The sequence below is a fragment of the Tachypleus tridentatus genome, chromosome 13, assembly GCF_004210375.1.
Source record: "Tachypleus tridentatus isolate NWPU-2018 chromosome 13, ASM421037v1, whole genome shotgun sequence".
In the NCBI taxonomy this organism is placed as follows: domain Eukaryota; kingdom Metazoa; phylum Arthropoda; class Merostomata; order Xiphosura; family Limulidae; genus Tachypleus; species Tachypleus tridentatus.
Genome location: NC_134837.1, coordinates 83,405,524 through 83,420,872, shown reverse-complemented (window position 1 = coordinate 83,420,872; position 15,349 = coordinate 83,405,524). Strand labels below are relative to the sequence as shown.

General features: G+C 33.9%; 1 protein-coding gene across 6 annotated transcripts in view; it reads right to left on the bottom strand.

The window, feature by feature from the left end:
- Nucleotides 1–15,349, bottom strand: part of LOC143239480 (homeobox protein cut-like) — a 383,408-nt gene that overhangs the window by 189,523 nt on the left and 178,536 nt on the right. The window contains exon 1 of one of the 6 annotated variants that reach the window (XM_076480574.1): nucleotides 9,319–9,448. The exons of the other annotated variants lie outside the window; for them this stretch is intronic. The gene's annotated coding sequence lies outside the window, so the exon portion shown is untranslated. Of the gene's footprint in view, nucleotides 1–9,318; nucleotides 9,449–15,349 lie in introns of those variants that run through there. 6 annotated transcript variants of the gene reach the window in all.

Below are 15,349 nucleotides of genomic sequence, written 5' to 3'. Positions count from 1 at the left end.
TAAAATTCGTCATCCTGTTTAGTAATATTCCAATTTTCTTAGGATAAGATGACACAGAGATGTGTCTGACGAACACAGTCTTTAATTTTTTTTTTAACACTCAAAGTTCCGACCTGTTTCTAGACCATTCACTACCGCTGTTACTGTTTCAACACAATATATAAAAGAACTGACTGAAAGGATTATTCTTAGTCACATATTTGTTATGCACGATACACAACCAAAGGGAATAGGTTGATTTAATTAAATGCAATATTCATGGTATTACTTATTTATTACTTGTTTACTTATTGTGTGTGTGACTCATGTGTCTACTCGGAGTTCTGTAGCGAACTCATCGACACATGAGTAATTTGGTGAATCAATAGTTTAGAAAAACGTGTTGAAAAATCCAATCGGATGTATACAGATATTAATGATAATTCTAAGATTACATAAACACAGTATCTTACTCCTTGATAAGTCAACTATGGAAGCTCATTGAACATAAACTGCTTACACTGGTTTTACGTTATATATGATCGAAAGTTGAATACGATATTGTTAGCTATGAAAAGTGTAATGCATCGTTTTTTCTCTTATATTTAGGGAATTAAAGTAAGGCACAGTTTTATTATGTTTTAAGGGTTAAAGCTGAGCAATAGACAGTTTTCTATTATACTTTAAGGTATAAGTTGCAGAAATGTACAGTTTCTCTTTTACAAACTTGAGTTACATACACGTTTTCTGCTATATTTTAAGGATTAACTTTGAGCAGCGTGCAGTTTCTTGCGCTGTATTGTAAGGGTTAAGAATGAGCAGCATATATTCCGCTATACTTTAAACATTTAAGTTTAAGCAGTATGTAGTTTTTCGAATATACTTAAAGAGTTAAGTTTGAGCAACATATGTTTTTGTTATACGTTAAGATCTGAGTTTGAGCAATATACAGTTCTTTTTCTATATTTTAAGGATTAAGTCTGAGCTTCATGTATTTTTTTGCTATAATTTAAGGGTAAAGAATGAGTAGTACATACGTTTCTGTTATACGTCAAGGGTTTAGTGTAACATTACTAGGCTCAGAAGTACTTGGGATCACGTACACAAGAAAATGTCGCTACTAGATCAACCAATGATTGATGAAAACTATAAATTTTAATTTTTTCGCGTATTGATTGATAGTGTCATGTACGTCCTCGTGTAGTTTACATTTTTTTAGTTCTCCTATAAATAGGTATATGCGGTTAGATTCGCTACTTATTTATCAAAAGTCTTGATAATTACGCAATGAATAACTCACATGGAAAGTTTTGGTTTGGTTTGTGTTGAATTTCGTGCAAAGCTACTCGAGGGCTATCTACGCTATCCGTCCCTAATATAGCTGTGTAAAACTAAATGGAAGGCAACTAGTCTCCACCACCCACCGCCAAATCTTGGACTACTCTTTTACCAACGAATAGTAGTATTGACCGTCACATTATAACGCCCCCCACGGCTGAAAGGGGGAGCATGTTTGGTGTGACGGGAATTCTAAACCGCGACTCCTCGGATTACGCGTCGAGTGCCTTAACCACCTGGCCATACCGGGCCCACATGGAAGGTTAGTCGCTAGTTTTTGAAATTCTTGTTAAACACAGTATTCGATTGAACTTTACCCATGAATGTAGATGTGTTTGTGCAAGTAAGAGTTTTCCATCCCACAAATACTTTTAAACTTGAACAAAACTGACAAAAATTTAGAGATTTCTGTGATGACTGGAATCTTTGATACACGACGAAATTATTGTAAAAAATATGGTCAAGAAACTCTAGGAAGAACACAAAACTGTTAGAAAACATTATTTTAGTTTATTCTGCTTAAAACAACTGGCATCTCATTACTTCCTTTTCTAAAAAAAAATATTAATGGTATTACGCGACAGTTTTTTATCCATTGAGAAATGTGAACCTTAACAAAAAATGTCTTGAATTATCTGTTTTAATTTCCATAGTCAATAAGTTTCAAGCTGATGCTAAAAGTAATATGATAGAAACTTCAAAATGAGCTCTCGTTTACAATTATACTACTTGATATGCCTTTGTTTCAAAAGCAGATTTTTCTGTTTCTATCAGAAATTATTTGTCGTGAGGCCTTTTGATTTCTCAACATTTTCGTTTGAGATTTAGTTTATAAGACTGATAAAAGTATGAAATTCTAAGCCAGTTTATTGACTTATCCCAAATCAACTCGTTTAACGTTGTTTGATCTGTTTGTTTGTAGTTAAGCACAAAGCTACACAATGGGCTATCTGTGCTCTGTCCACGACGAATATAGAAACTCGGTTTCTGGCGTTGTAAATCGGTAGACACGCAGCTGCATCTGCGTCACTGCGGGACATGTTGTTTGGAGATCATATAAAAAACTATCAGAATATATTAAACATTTATTTTACTAATTTATGTTTCAAATATTAATATCAGAATTAATTTACTTTCTGTATTATTTTCGTACCATTTTGAAATACGCTTTATAAAACTGAAAAACAAAAAACCTACAAAAATTTCTATAAGTTTGGATAACAAAAACCCGAATCACCTACACAAAACTACAGTTATGGAGTGATGTTAACTAAGAAAACTTATGATTTCTCAAAACACCGAAAGAACTATCGTTAATTTTCATATATTTATCCGTTTTTATCTTGAAGATATTCTTAAAGTTTAGCTGGTTTGACACACACATATATATAGCATTTTTCTTGTAGCCTCAAAGCATTATATACAAGAATATTCACACACAATATCTTTAATTATTGAAATCAATATTGCTTACAAACATAATACATTCTCAGGTATTTTTAATACTTACAAACATAATACATTCTCAGGTATTTTTAATACTTACAAACATAATACATTCTCAGGTATTTTTAATACTTACAAACATAATACATTCTCAGGTATTTTTAATACTTACACCTGTTATTCAGGAAATTAACCTACCATGTAAACAAAATGCTGCTGTTGTTGTTCCAGCGACCTGCGAATTTTGGATTTTACCACTGACCCACCATGATTAGTGGCTAGTGATAAATATCGATTCATGTGAATGGAAATATCACATTTAAATCCTAATTCCAACAGGAATACCACCCACATCAGAGCATTGCAACCAGACAAGAAATAGGTAATATACTTTTAGTATAAACTTCTTTAAAGACCTGGTGTCTCTCTTGGTTTATTATACGCAATTAAAATTGTTCTCACTGTGTCGTTTTTATTTTTATTTACGTTTTTATTCAGATACGTCACTTGTATGATACATGAAATACTATGATGCACCTTTTAGATTCCTGGCGTGATGTTCCTTTTACCATCTAATTAAGAAGTCAATTTCAATTGTATAGTAAAGTTAATAAAACCCAAAGTCTTACTTTTGGTGGACGTTACTGTAATGGAAGAATGTATCTGAACATAAACGTAAAGGTAAAGAGGTATAGCCAATCAATGGTACTTTTCATACTGATGACTCACGATAATAGATGATCATACCATGTTGTGTTACGTTTCTTCATTCATTCACCATCCTTACAAGGGCTAGACAGTAAATCAAACTACTTAAACATTCAACAAACTACAAGATTGTCTTCCGCTTATCTACGTGGTCAGGCAGCAGAACCAATCCTTATAATGAAGTCACAACAAGAACCATTTTATTTTTACTTACCCACTCACGAATATCAATTATGAACTGTCTGGCGTAGAATGAACATCAAGTCTCTTTCTCTGACATGGTTTGAAAGCACAATTATTTCGTAGTCACTGATTATTAGCATTAAAAAGTAATTAATTAAATAGTGTGCGATGCTACATGTTTCAAAGCACAAGAGATTGCAATAATCTTTTAAACGATTAAATGAACAGTAACTGTTCACAGCTAAGAGTATGAACATGTTAATTGACGGGTAGTAAAACAAAGACAATAAGTTGAGATCAATCAACAATGTAGCGAGTGTCTTGTTTGGTGAAAGTTTTAGGCAGGAAAGGTTGTACTGAATTTTAAGTATTTTTATGGCCTACATATATCTGGAAAGTAGGAGTGGTATCTGTGCTGGGGCCTTCATGAGTGTGAAAGTGATCCACATTTAATACAAGTTGTCGAAACCGTTATGAACATTAAACTGGTTTAATGCATCTGACGGGGTCTTTTCAGCAAAATATGTTTGTTAGTTTTTTAACGTTGTTTTATACATTTTCACATTCAACGAGTGTTATCAAATCTACCATAAATATCAAACCTGCTTTACTACCTCTTGCAAGTTGTTTACAGTAAAAATTTGGATTTGTTACGGAAAAAAAACGTTATAGTAGGGGAGAGTTGGGCTGGGTAACTCACTTTTTACTACCTACATTGCAGTCAAAATGCTGTTGCTGTTGTTTCAACACAAAGCTATATAATAGGCTAGCAGCGATCTGCCAACCGCGAGGAATCGAATCTTGGATTTTACCACTGACCCACCACGATTAGTAGCAAGTAATGAATATCGATTCATATGGATGGAAATATCACATTTAGGTCCTAATCCCAACAAGAATGCCACCCATATCATTTATATAAAATTCAGGACATTGCAACTAAGCAAGAAATAGGTTATATCCTTTTAGTATAAACTTCTTAAAAGACCTGGTGTGTCTCTCTTGGTTTGCAGATACGTAATAAATAGGTAATATGCTTTTAGTATAAACTTATTAAAAGACCTGGCGTCTCTCTTGGTTTGCAGATACGTAATAAATAGGTAATATGCTTTTAGTATAAACTTCTCAAAAGACCTGGTGTTTCTCTTACAGTACAAATTTGAATTTGTTGCGAAAAAAAAACGTTATAGTAAGGGAGAGTTGGGTTATGTAGTCAAAATGCTGTTGTTTTTGTTTCAGCGCAAAGCTACTTAATAGAGTATCAGCAATCTGCCCACCGCGAGGAATCGAGCCTTGGATTTTACTACTGTCCCATTACGATTAGTGGTTAGTCATGGTTGGTTGGCTGCTTACTTGTGTTATGGCGCAAAGCAACTAGACTATCTGCGCCGGCTAGTAATGAATTTGAATTTGTCACAAAAACCAAAATGAAGAAAACGTTGTAGTAGGGGAGAGTTGGGCTGGGCGATACATTTTTTTTTTTACTTTTAAATAAAAGTCCCTCGTGAAGCTCAAGATAAGAGACTTTGATACCAAGATAAACTAGATCCTTCCCTCTATTATACACATTGGAATAGAGTATGCTGTATATCAACCTACCCTGAGTACAGAACAAGCTGCCACACGCTCTGGGTCAAGTTCACACGGATGAAAGTAAATCAGAAAGTTTATTAATGTCAACATAGTGATCGCACTTCATTTATTGAAGTTTTAAATTTAACTTTTAAAAAATATATGACAAGAGCATGACAGAAAAGGAACAACGTAACGAGTAAGTTGTGAGAAGTTTAATTAATTTTCGTTAATTTTTCAACACTTAAACATTAATCAAAATGTATTTAAATATTCTTGTATTACATCTATTTTTGTTTTAAGAGCACAAAAAGTAATGCAAGTTTCTAAGTATGGGGTAAGTTGACACGCGTGTCAATCTACTCCAAGTAAATCGCGTCAACGAGCCTTAAACCGCCATTCAGCTAAAATAACTTGTGTGTCGTCTCAGTCATAGTTATGAAACAGAATTAAGTACCATATTACGTAGTCGAAAGATTACACTTTCAAATACTATGTAACTTAAATTTTCTTAATAAAGTATATAACATAAAACGTTTGAAGTGGAAAGTAAGAATATCAATTTATTACTCCTCTACAGAGTCTTCTGATCACGATGAAACTTCAACAGCATTTATCAACTTATTCCTGTGGCTAACAAATCCCAAACCTTCCTACAGAGTCTCACATTTATTGAGGGCCAATGTACAGCTCGGTGGTTAGCGTGCCAGCCTGTAAATCTCCGAGTCCACCGTTCGCGTTCTTTTTATTGTATCAAAATAATATTCATAATAATAATCCTAATCCACTCTTTGGGACTGTGGGCGCATTATAAATGTTACAACAAAATACCAGTGCTCGATCAGACAGTAGTAGCCCAAGTGTTGGCGGTTAGTGCTACTGACAAGCTTCCTTCCCTCTAGTCTATCATTAAACTGGTCGAGGGTCTCTTGCAGGTCGTTTACAATAAATATGAATTTTTATTAATAAATAAAACCTATTTAATATAATAATTTATTATTGCTCTTTCCAAATGAACTATTAATGGTTCTATGACGGTTGGAAAAACAATAACTCATTTGCACTTTTTTACAAGATTGTGCTCGTAAAGCTGAAACGTAATTCAAACAATACGGATAACAGAAACCGTAACTGGCATCTGTGATACTGTAACACAAAATTCCAGCTGTTTTTTTTACAAAACCTTTTGACGTTTGATTTATCTTTTTACGTACTTTGTGTACGAAATCTTGATATATCAATCCCTTGTCTTATTGTTAGGGTGAACGTAGAATAAAAATACGCTCTAATACCAGAAAACTGCGATGGTTTTATTATCTTGACATTTTTATCTATTCTACAGTAATTCCTGTTGGTAGAATCCGAAAATGATATCCATTTTTCTCCATCAGGTACAGATTTTTCAAAAAATGTCATATGTACTTTTAAATAAGTGAAATGTTTTCATTGAAATCGGATCACACGTTGTTATGCTTAAAATGCTGACAACCACAAGCTATATATTTCTCTAGACCAATCGTGACGCGAGAGTCATTAATCGTTCTTGAACACACGAGAAACACTCCGCTAGTATATAAACGGTTACTAAAACGCAGGACGTGTCATTTCTGAATAGTATTTGTTTGCGCGTGCACTTTGATATTATTTCTTTCGTTTCGACATTATTTATACGTGACTATGGCAACAAGAAATTGTGTAAATGACCCAAAGATATTCTGATATATTTATGGCAAATTTATTGTACAACTGATCAAAGTTAAGAAATTTTTTTTCTTTCAAATTTATTTTAAAAAATCCTTACACGATGAATGTTATTATCGAAATTTGCGTAGTTGAATTATAGATAATCCGTTATTAAAAGCAAATCAGCTTTTTTTTAAAGGAAGTATACATTCGCATGCCTGTGTACAAAACGTGAACAATTAATCCATAATTACGTTTTTCAAATAACCAATGAGTGGCATCGTTTGTTTTGAAGTCATATGTAATAAATAATAACAAAGACAAAAACACTGATTGGCGCTCTTATTTTATAAACTACACCCTAAGCTGTTTAAAACATTTGTATTATTTTCTTTGCTGGTAAGAGCAACGTTACACAATAGACTATCCACACGGTGCTAATTTCAAGAATTAAACCGAGTAATTTAAGATCATAAGCCCTCACACTACCAGTTTATTAAGCATATTAACTATAAATTAATTGCGAAAACAATAACACGTAAGCATAAGCTGTAGAGTTTAAGCATTGAATTTAATCAGCAAAATTTCCTAAATTAACCTGACACGTTTGTTTCACGTTTTAGGTTTTTTGTTTAAAGTTGAGCACAAAGCTACACACACAAAGGGCTAGTTGTGTTCTACCCACCATGGGGGCGTTATATATTGATGGACAATCCCAATATTCTTTGATAAAAGTGTAGCCCAAGACTTGGCGGTGGACTGGAGGGCAAGCTTGTTAGAACTTAGCCCAGACAGCAGGATTCTACAAATAATTCTCGCAAAGTTCATCCACGCTTTAAAGTATTCAAATACTGAAGAAATAATAATAAACAACACACGTTGCAATCTTCACAGTAAATGCAAAGTTTGGCCCATAGTAGAACAAACTGTTAAATAAAAAGTTTGACCTATCTATACCAGAACAAATTGCTAAATAAAATGTTTGGTCTATACTAGCAAAAATGTATAAATAAAAAGTTTGACCTTTGATAGAACAAGCTACTACATAAAAAGTTTGAGCTATGCTAAAACAAACTACTAAATAAATAACTCATCCACCAAGCGATTTTTAATCTTCTGTAAGAGAAAGGGTCAAGTACGATTCTGATTAACTCAAAGTTAAATTAATTTAAAAAATCTGGGTATTGTGAGAATTGTTACAAAACTTATATTATGAGACTTTTATCGCTTAATTCCAGAAAATAAAACAAACTCATTTTTGCATCTGATCAAGGTACACGGTTTATTCTTGAAAGCAGACAACGCAGTGACGTTAGCATACCGCGTCATTTTACAATCTCAGACGATGCGTTTCACCATTCATTGGCATCTTTACAATACGTCTACACAGTTATTTAGAGTTAACTCCGTTTTGCGCCCCCTGGTGGCTCAGCTGTAAATCTAAAGGATTATAACGCCAAAAATCTCCTTACGATAACCCTATTGTGTGAGAACAGATATCCTACGGTGTAGCTTTATGCTTAACGGCAAACAAAACAAACAAACAAAAGTCTTGAACAAAATATTACTTTTTTTTGCTTATGGTGACAGCAATCGGGTGATACGAAAATTATCTTACAAAATTAAAAATCACGCTGAGAAGAGCTAGATATTTAGTGTCATGATTAGTTATGAATGTGTTCAAATACGAAGCAAGTAAATGCAACTGCATCGAATCAAAGAAAATGTAAAGCTGTTACGTTAAAGTTACTGTGGACTGAATGTACACACACACACATATATATAGATGGTTATATGCGTTTTGTTTTGATGTTAACACCGGTAAGGGGCCCGGCATGGCCAGGTGGGTTAAGACGTGCGATTCGTAATCTGAGGGTCGCGGGTTCGAATCTCCATTGCACCAAACATGCTCGCCTTTTTAGCCGTGAGGGCGTTATAATGTAACGGTCAATCTCACTATTCGTTGGTAAAAGAGTAGCCCAAGAGTTGGCGGTGGGTGGTGATGACTAGCTGCCTTCCATCTAGTCTTACACTACTAAATTAGGGACGGCTAGCGCAGATAGCTTTCGAGTAGTTTTGCGCGAAATTCAAAAACAAACAAATAGACATACCGTTAATGTAGCTAACCAGTAAATGATATCACCAGTTGCACTAAGTCAATCAAGTAAGAATAATCCGCCAACAAACGTCTAAGAATTCGATATATATCATTTCCTAGTATATACATTCATAAAGTATAATTATAATACATTATTTGAAAACCACAAATGTTTACTAACATTTATCATTCCAAGATACATATTCGACCCCATATCACCAGATTCTACTCTGAAACAACAAGCACGTATGTCCAACACAGACATCATCTAAAGAGGTCGTGATAACTCACATTTACCCTCGATTACTTACCAGGTAAAACCAGCAATTTCAACTGAGCTGATAATTTGTGCCGTATGACATGAAAGGCCACGAGCTGAACCAGAGATATCACTGCTTACAGTGCTGCAGCTCAAAGTCACGCGCACCCGGAGATTCTCCAGAATTGGTGGGAGGGCGTGTTGCGCGTGAACGGCCCGAACAGTGCTGAAGACTGTAGAAAAAACTTCGGGGTTAAAATGATGTTTGATGTGAAATTTGATGAGGTGTGATGACGGCTACAAGTTTACATGGTCGGTATTCATACGGTATTCACAGGTGAAAATGGGAAAATCGCCATCAGTGATCACTTCCTTTACCTACTTTACCTATATAATTATCACCCAATGAAACATAAAATAAACACAAAAGAAAAAACTTACGAAAACAATGAATACCACTGTTGTACCTTCTGTCAAGAAGTTGAGGTACTAATGTATGTAGATCTTCAAACAGCACACATAAATATTATTTTATTTATATATTTACTGTCTCAGAATGTATTTCCTCGCAAAATGACCACGTTTATGTTTGCTATAGTTTTATGATTGGATTTCTCTATAGTTATGCCTCGAAATGTAAATAATTGGACACCAACTCACACACACACGCCCTCACGAGCCCATATATCTCTAAAAATGTTTGTATATAGAAAGAATTAAACATATCGCATTATTATAGAATGGGATTATTAGTTGACACCAATTCTATCTGGTTCAAAGAAATTTACTGACGTTCTAATGAATTCAAGTAAGAAACATTATATAGTTGTTATAATAATATAACACTTACACTACAGATTTTGAGAACTGCTGTTTGTCTGACAAAACGAAAACTAACTGAAGAGAGGATGTGAACTGTCCAACAAAATCTTGTCACAAGTTGCAACACAAACTGAATTAACAGAATAACTAAACAGTCTATCACGTTCTTCTGAAGAGTCGTTATTATTTGTATAGTAAACAAACAAAAAACTAGCCAAGGCATACACTCAAAATGATAACATATAAGAATAATCTTCACTTTTCTATCAATAATGCAGGAGATACACAGTTACAAAAGTCCTCTGGTTCATGACAACGTATAAGAACGCCCTTCAACCTTCTGTCAACAATGTGGGAAGTAACAGAAGTCCTTTGACCCTCAAAACGACAAGAAGTCGCCATCAGTCAAATGCCATTGAATTAGCAATAAAACAGAATATATACATATATGTTAAGTCAGCTGTAGAATGATGAAGAGTCTACTATCTACTAACCACAATACAGTAAAGGAATAAATCATTTCAGAAGTCACGTGAATGTGATTTCACACGTGGATGTTGATACCGACAGTAACCCACTGTAGGTTCATAACAGACAGTCAAGCTCCTTCAGATCTCAACGCTTAGATATGTTGAGAGGTAAACTTTTACGTTCTGCCGTGTAACAAACCTGTAATTCATGCATCACAGTTTACTAAAGGTTAAGCAAACGTGGCAGGATAATTTTTCGAATAGAAAAATGAATAGAAAACCTTCCATATACAACAGCCCCAAGAGGAGAGGACACACTGTAGTACAGTGTAGCCCAGTGGTGTTCATTATGATTCAACAGAATTTCAAAAAAGCATGCGTATAGGTGGGGAGGTCTCACAAGACACAGAAAAGATTTCCGTTATTTTCAAAAGAGATTTCAATAAGCGTCTCTGGGGACATAGAAATATTAAACGTATTATAGTTTGGATCATAAATCTAAACACTTATCTTAACAACATGGAAAATATTCCGTGATAATAATATTTTGAACGCTGGATAAATTTCTCAAACACAGAGGAGTTAGACAAATAATTCTATGTTTCATGTGTAAGATGTCGAATATTCGGCTAGTTGTATTTCAGAGAAAGCACAATTAAGGGAATGAAATTATACATGCTAATAATAGTGATTCTGCTTTAAATTAAGAATGACCGATAGAATAATAAAAACAGAAAACGCTGAGAACGATTTTCTGCATTTACCACAGACAAAGCGGAAACCTTCAAACACTGAGAAAATGGAAAAGAAGACTGTCATATAGGCTGAAGAGAAATCCATACAAATAAAAACCAGTTTTATAAACTACAATATCAGGGGAAACATAAACTACAATATCAGAGTAAACGTATATACTAAGTTTATAAACTACAAATTCAGAGTAAACGTATAGACTAAGTTTATAAACTACAAATTCAGAGTAAACGTATAGACTAAACTTATAATTTACTACAACAGAATAAAAGTACAGACCAGCCTTACAAAATAGATCAAAGTAAAATTATAGACCAATCTTAACAAAGTAAAGTTGAGTAAAACATACATACATGAGCTAGATATTCTATACAAGCGTGTTTCATCGATAGTTTATATACATGAGCTAGATATTCTATACAAGCGTGTTTCATCGATAGTTTACATACATGAGCTAGATATTCTATACAAGCGTGTTTCATCGATAGTTTATATACATGAGCTAGATATTCTATACAAGCGTGTTTCATCGATAGTTTACATACATGAGCTAGATATTCTATACAAGCGTGTTTCATCGATACTTTACATACATGAGCTAGATATTCTATACAAGCGTGTTTCATCTATACTTTACATACATGAGCTAGATATTCTATACAAGCGTGTTTCATCGATAGTTTATATACATGAGCTAGATATTCTATACAAGCCTAGTTTCATCGATAGTTTATATACATGAGCTAGATATTCTATACAAGCGTGTTTCATCGATACTTTACATACATGAGCTAGATATTCTATACAAGCGTGTTTACATACATGAGCTAGATATTCTATAGCGTGTTTCATCGATATACATGAGCTAGATATTCTATACAAGCGTGTTTCATCGATACTTTACATACATGAGCTAGATACAAGCGTGTTTTCTATACATGAGCTAGATATTCTATACAAGCGTGTTTCATCGATAGTTTACATACATGAGCTAGATATTCTATACAAGCCTGTTTCATCGATAGTTTATATACATGAGCTAGATATTCTATACAAGCGTGTTTCATCGATAGTTTACATACATGAGCTAGATATTCTATACAAGCGTGTTTCATCGATAGTTTACATACATGAGCTAGATATTCTATACAAGCGTGTTTCATCGATACTTTACATACATGAGCTAGATATTCTATACAAGCGTGTTTCATCGATAGTTTACATACATGAGCTAGATATTCTATACAAGCGTGTTTCATCGATAGTTTACATACATGAGCTAGATATTCTATACAAGCGTGTTTCATCGATACTTTACATACATGAGCTAGATATTCTATACAAGCGTGTTTCATCGATAGTTTACATACATGAGCTAGATATTCTATACAAGCGTGTTTCATCGATAGTTTATATACATGAGCTAGATATTCTATACAAGCGTGTTTCATCGATACTTTACATACATGAGCTAGATATTCTATACAAGCGTGTTTCATCGATACTTTACATACATGAGCTAGATATTCTATACAAGCGTGTTTCATCGATAGTTTACATACATGAGCTAGATATTCTATACAAGCGTGTTTCATCGATAGTTTTGTTCATTACAAATCAATTAGTTGCGCTCCTTTCTACAGTGTTTGTGTCAATATTTTCACATATTGAATGTTGATAAAACTGACGTTTTGATAATTATCATAAGATTAGTAACAGTTTAAACAATTTTATATATTTACTTATTGATTTATCTATCTATAAAACTTGTTAATGCCATAATAATAGTGAATCTGTACACAATAGATTTGCGGTGACAGATGCCGGGTTCGAATTTCGATTGCTTGATTTGAAATATTACAAGATACAAAGATTTGCGTGATTTCTACCTGAGCACATTTTAAATATCGCTCAGAAGAAAAATTACGTGTGGTGTTTTGAAAAGGACACACGTGCTTGTCAATCGCATTATTTGATAGAAATGCTCTGGAAATGTGTCACTTTCGTTTTCCAGTGGGGACTAGGAAAGTAAAGGTTTGATCTGACGAATCAATACATCGGTGTTCTTCAAAGGGCCATGGTAACTGAGACTGTACAATGTGTACATTCCTGTACGGTTTATAAGCAAACAGAAAACCTACTAATCATATCTGGCCTTGACTCGAGGGTGGAGTGTATTATCAAGACGACGGCCGGGAACAATTGGTAGTAATGGCACCCACATCCTCCTGATGCCTGCCCATGACGGAATTTATCATTTCGCTTCGTACACGCATGAAACACGACCCGAAAGGTCGCATATGGTATAGGGAAAGTATGCGAAAAATCTTCATAAAATTAATTCTAACTACTATTGCTCTAGCTATACGTTTCATTCTATATCTTTCCTTAATATAGTAAATAAACATAATCACGAAACTAATACAGTCTATTTTCATAGGTAAAACGTGAATGTTCATAGATTATGAAACCTTCAAAAGTTAGCAGTAGCACCCTCGTGCACGCGTTCAGGGCGGATCTAGAAAATATTCCGCATGCGCTACAAGTAACATTTTCCTTCTTTATTTAAGGTACGTGACGAACAGCCTCGAGAGGATTAATTACGGATCGGCACGCTATTGGCTAATATGTCATTGAAAATTATTCCAAATGAATACAACAATTTGACTAAACAGATCTACAGTTTATATATTTAGCTGTAAAGGCCTTGGACTGTATTACCTGATATATATATAAAAAAGGACACTGACTTGTAACACATAAGTGCACGAAAACCTCTTAAAATCAGCGCTACACTTAAACTTACTCAAAACAATGACAACATTCTCTTTTCGTAGCTCAATAATAAGTGTAGTTTTATTTTCGGGGCGTACGTTCATAAAATATATCTTATTTTTGTAGAAAAGTACCACACTGTAATATGAGCCAATACTTAGCAATACTGTGGATCTTTGCTGAGTGTTATTGCGTGGCAATCTCATTGTACGAAATTTCATTATAACAACTGTTATCATATAAATTTATTTCAATTTAGAAAACAGATAAAACATGGTACATGACGTTGAGAATAAAATATATGCACACACACATATACATATATATATATATATATAACAATTAATATCTGAGAAAACAGGATACTGACTAATAAAAATCATATTGTGAAAAACAAACAATCCTCACCAATGTCTCAGTGGTAAGATTGGGTGTTCATAACACTAAATATCGGATTTCGTTACTCGCAATGAGCACAACACAGATAGCCCATTGTGTAACTCTGTGCTTATTAAGAAATATAAAATACGATACTAATACACTCAAAAACAAATCACTTTCTTCAGAAACCACTGATAAAACTAAATACTCGAATGTGTTTATTAGTGTGTATGCATACATATGTCTTTACTCTGGTAGTCAACCTGAAGACTAGCGATTTCAATAAACTCTAGCTAGTCCAAAGATTGTATTGACTCGATGACTTAAAAGCCAAACAAGGAAAACTTACGATAAAGAATTCAAACGTGTTTGATGGAGTCACTTAGGTGAAGTATAATTTTTGTATAGATATACATATACGCATATCTATATAAGGCAACAATACGAAAACAAATTCCGAAGAACCACGTATCACAATGTCTAGTTTTTACTTACAAAATGTATTGTGGTAGTTAAGTTGGAACTTATTACCCCCAAATCTTTGTCAACGAAATTTCTTTTTTTTTTAACACAAGCGAAGGGGATACAACATTCGTGAAGGTGTAAAACGTTTTCAATACGAATCATTCCTGTATTAGTGTCACGTATCGTTACAAATATACATTATTTTCTCATTGAAGATTTCTAATTATTTTCTACTTTAAACTTTTTTTTATAAGAATTAATACCCACGTACCAACTGTTTCTAACAGTTATGCAAGTTTGGTGCTGCGCAAAATATTTTTCACCAACCGAAACGAAATCTCTGTTCGAAACTGCTCGCGATATTTTCAGCTGTAAAACTGGCATGAGCTTACAGTTTCCCTCAACCACCACCAGGAG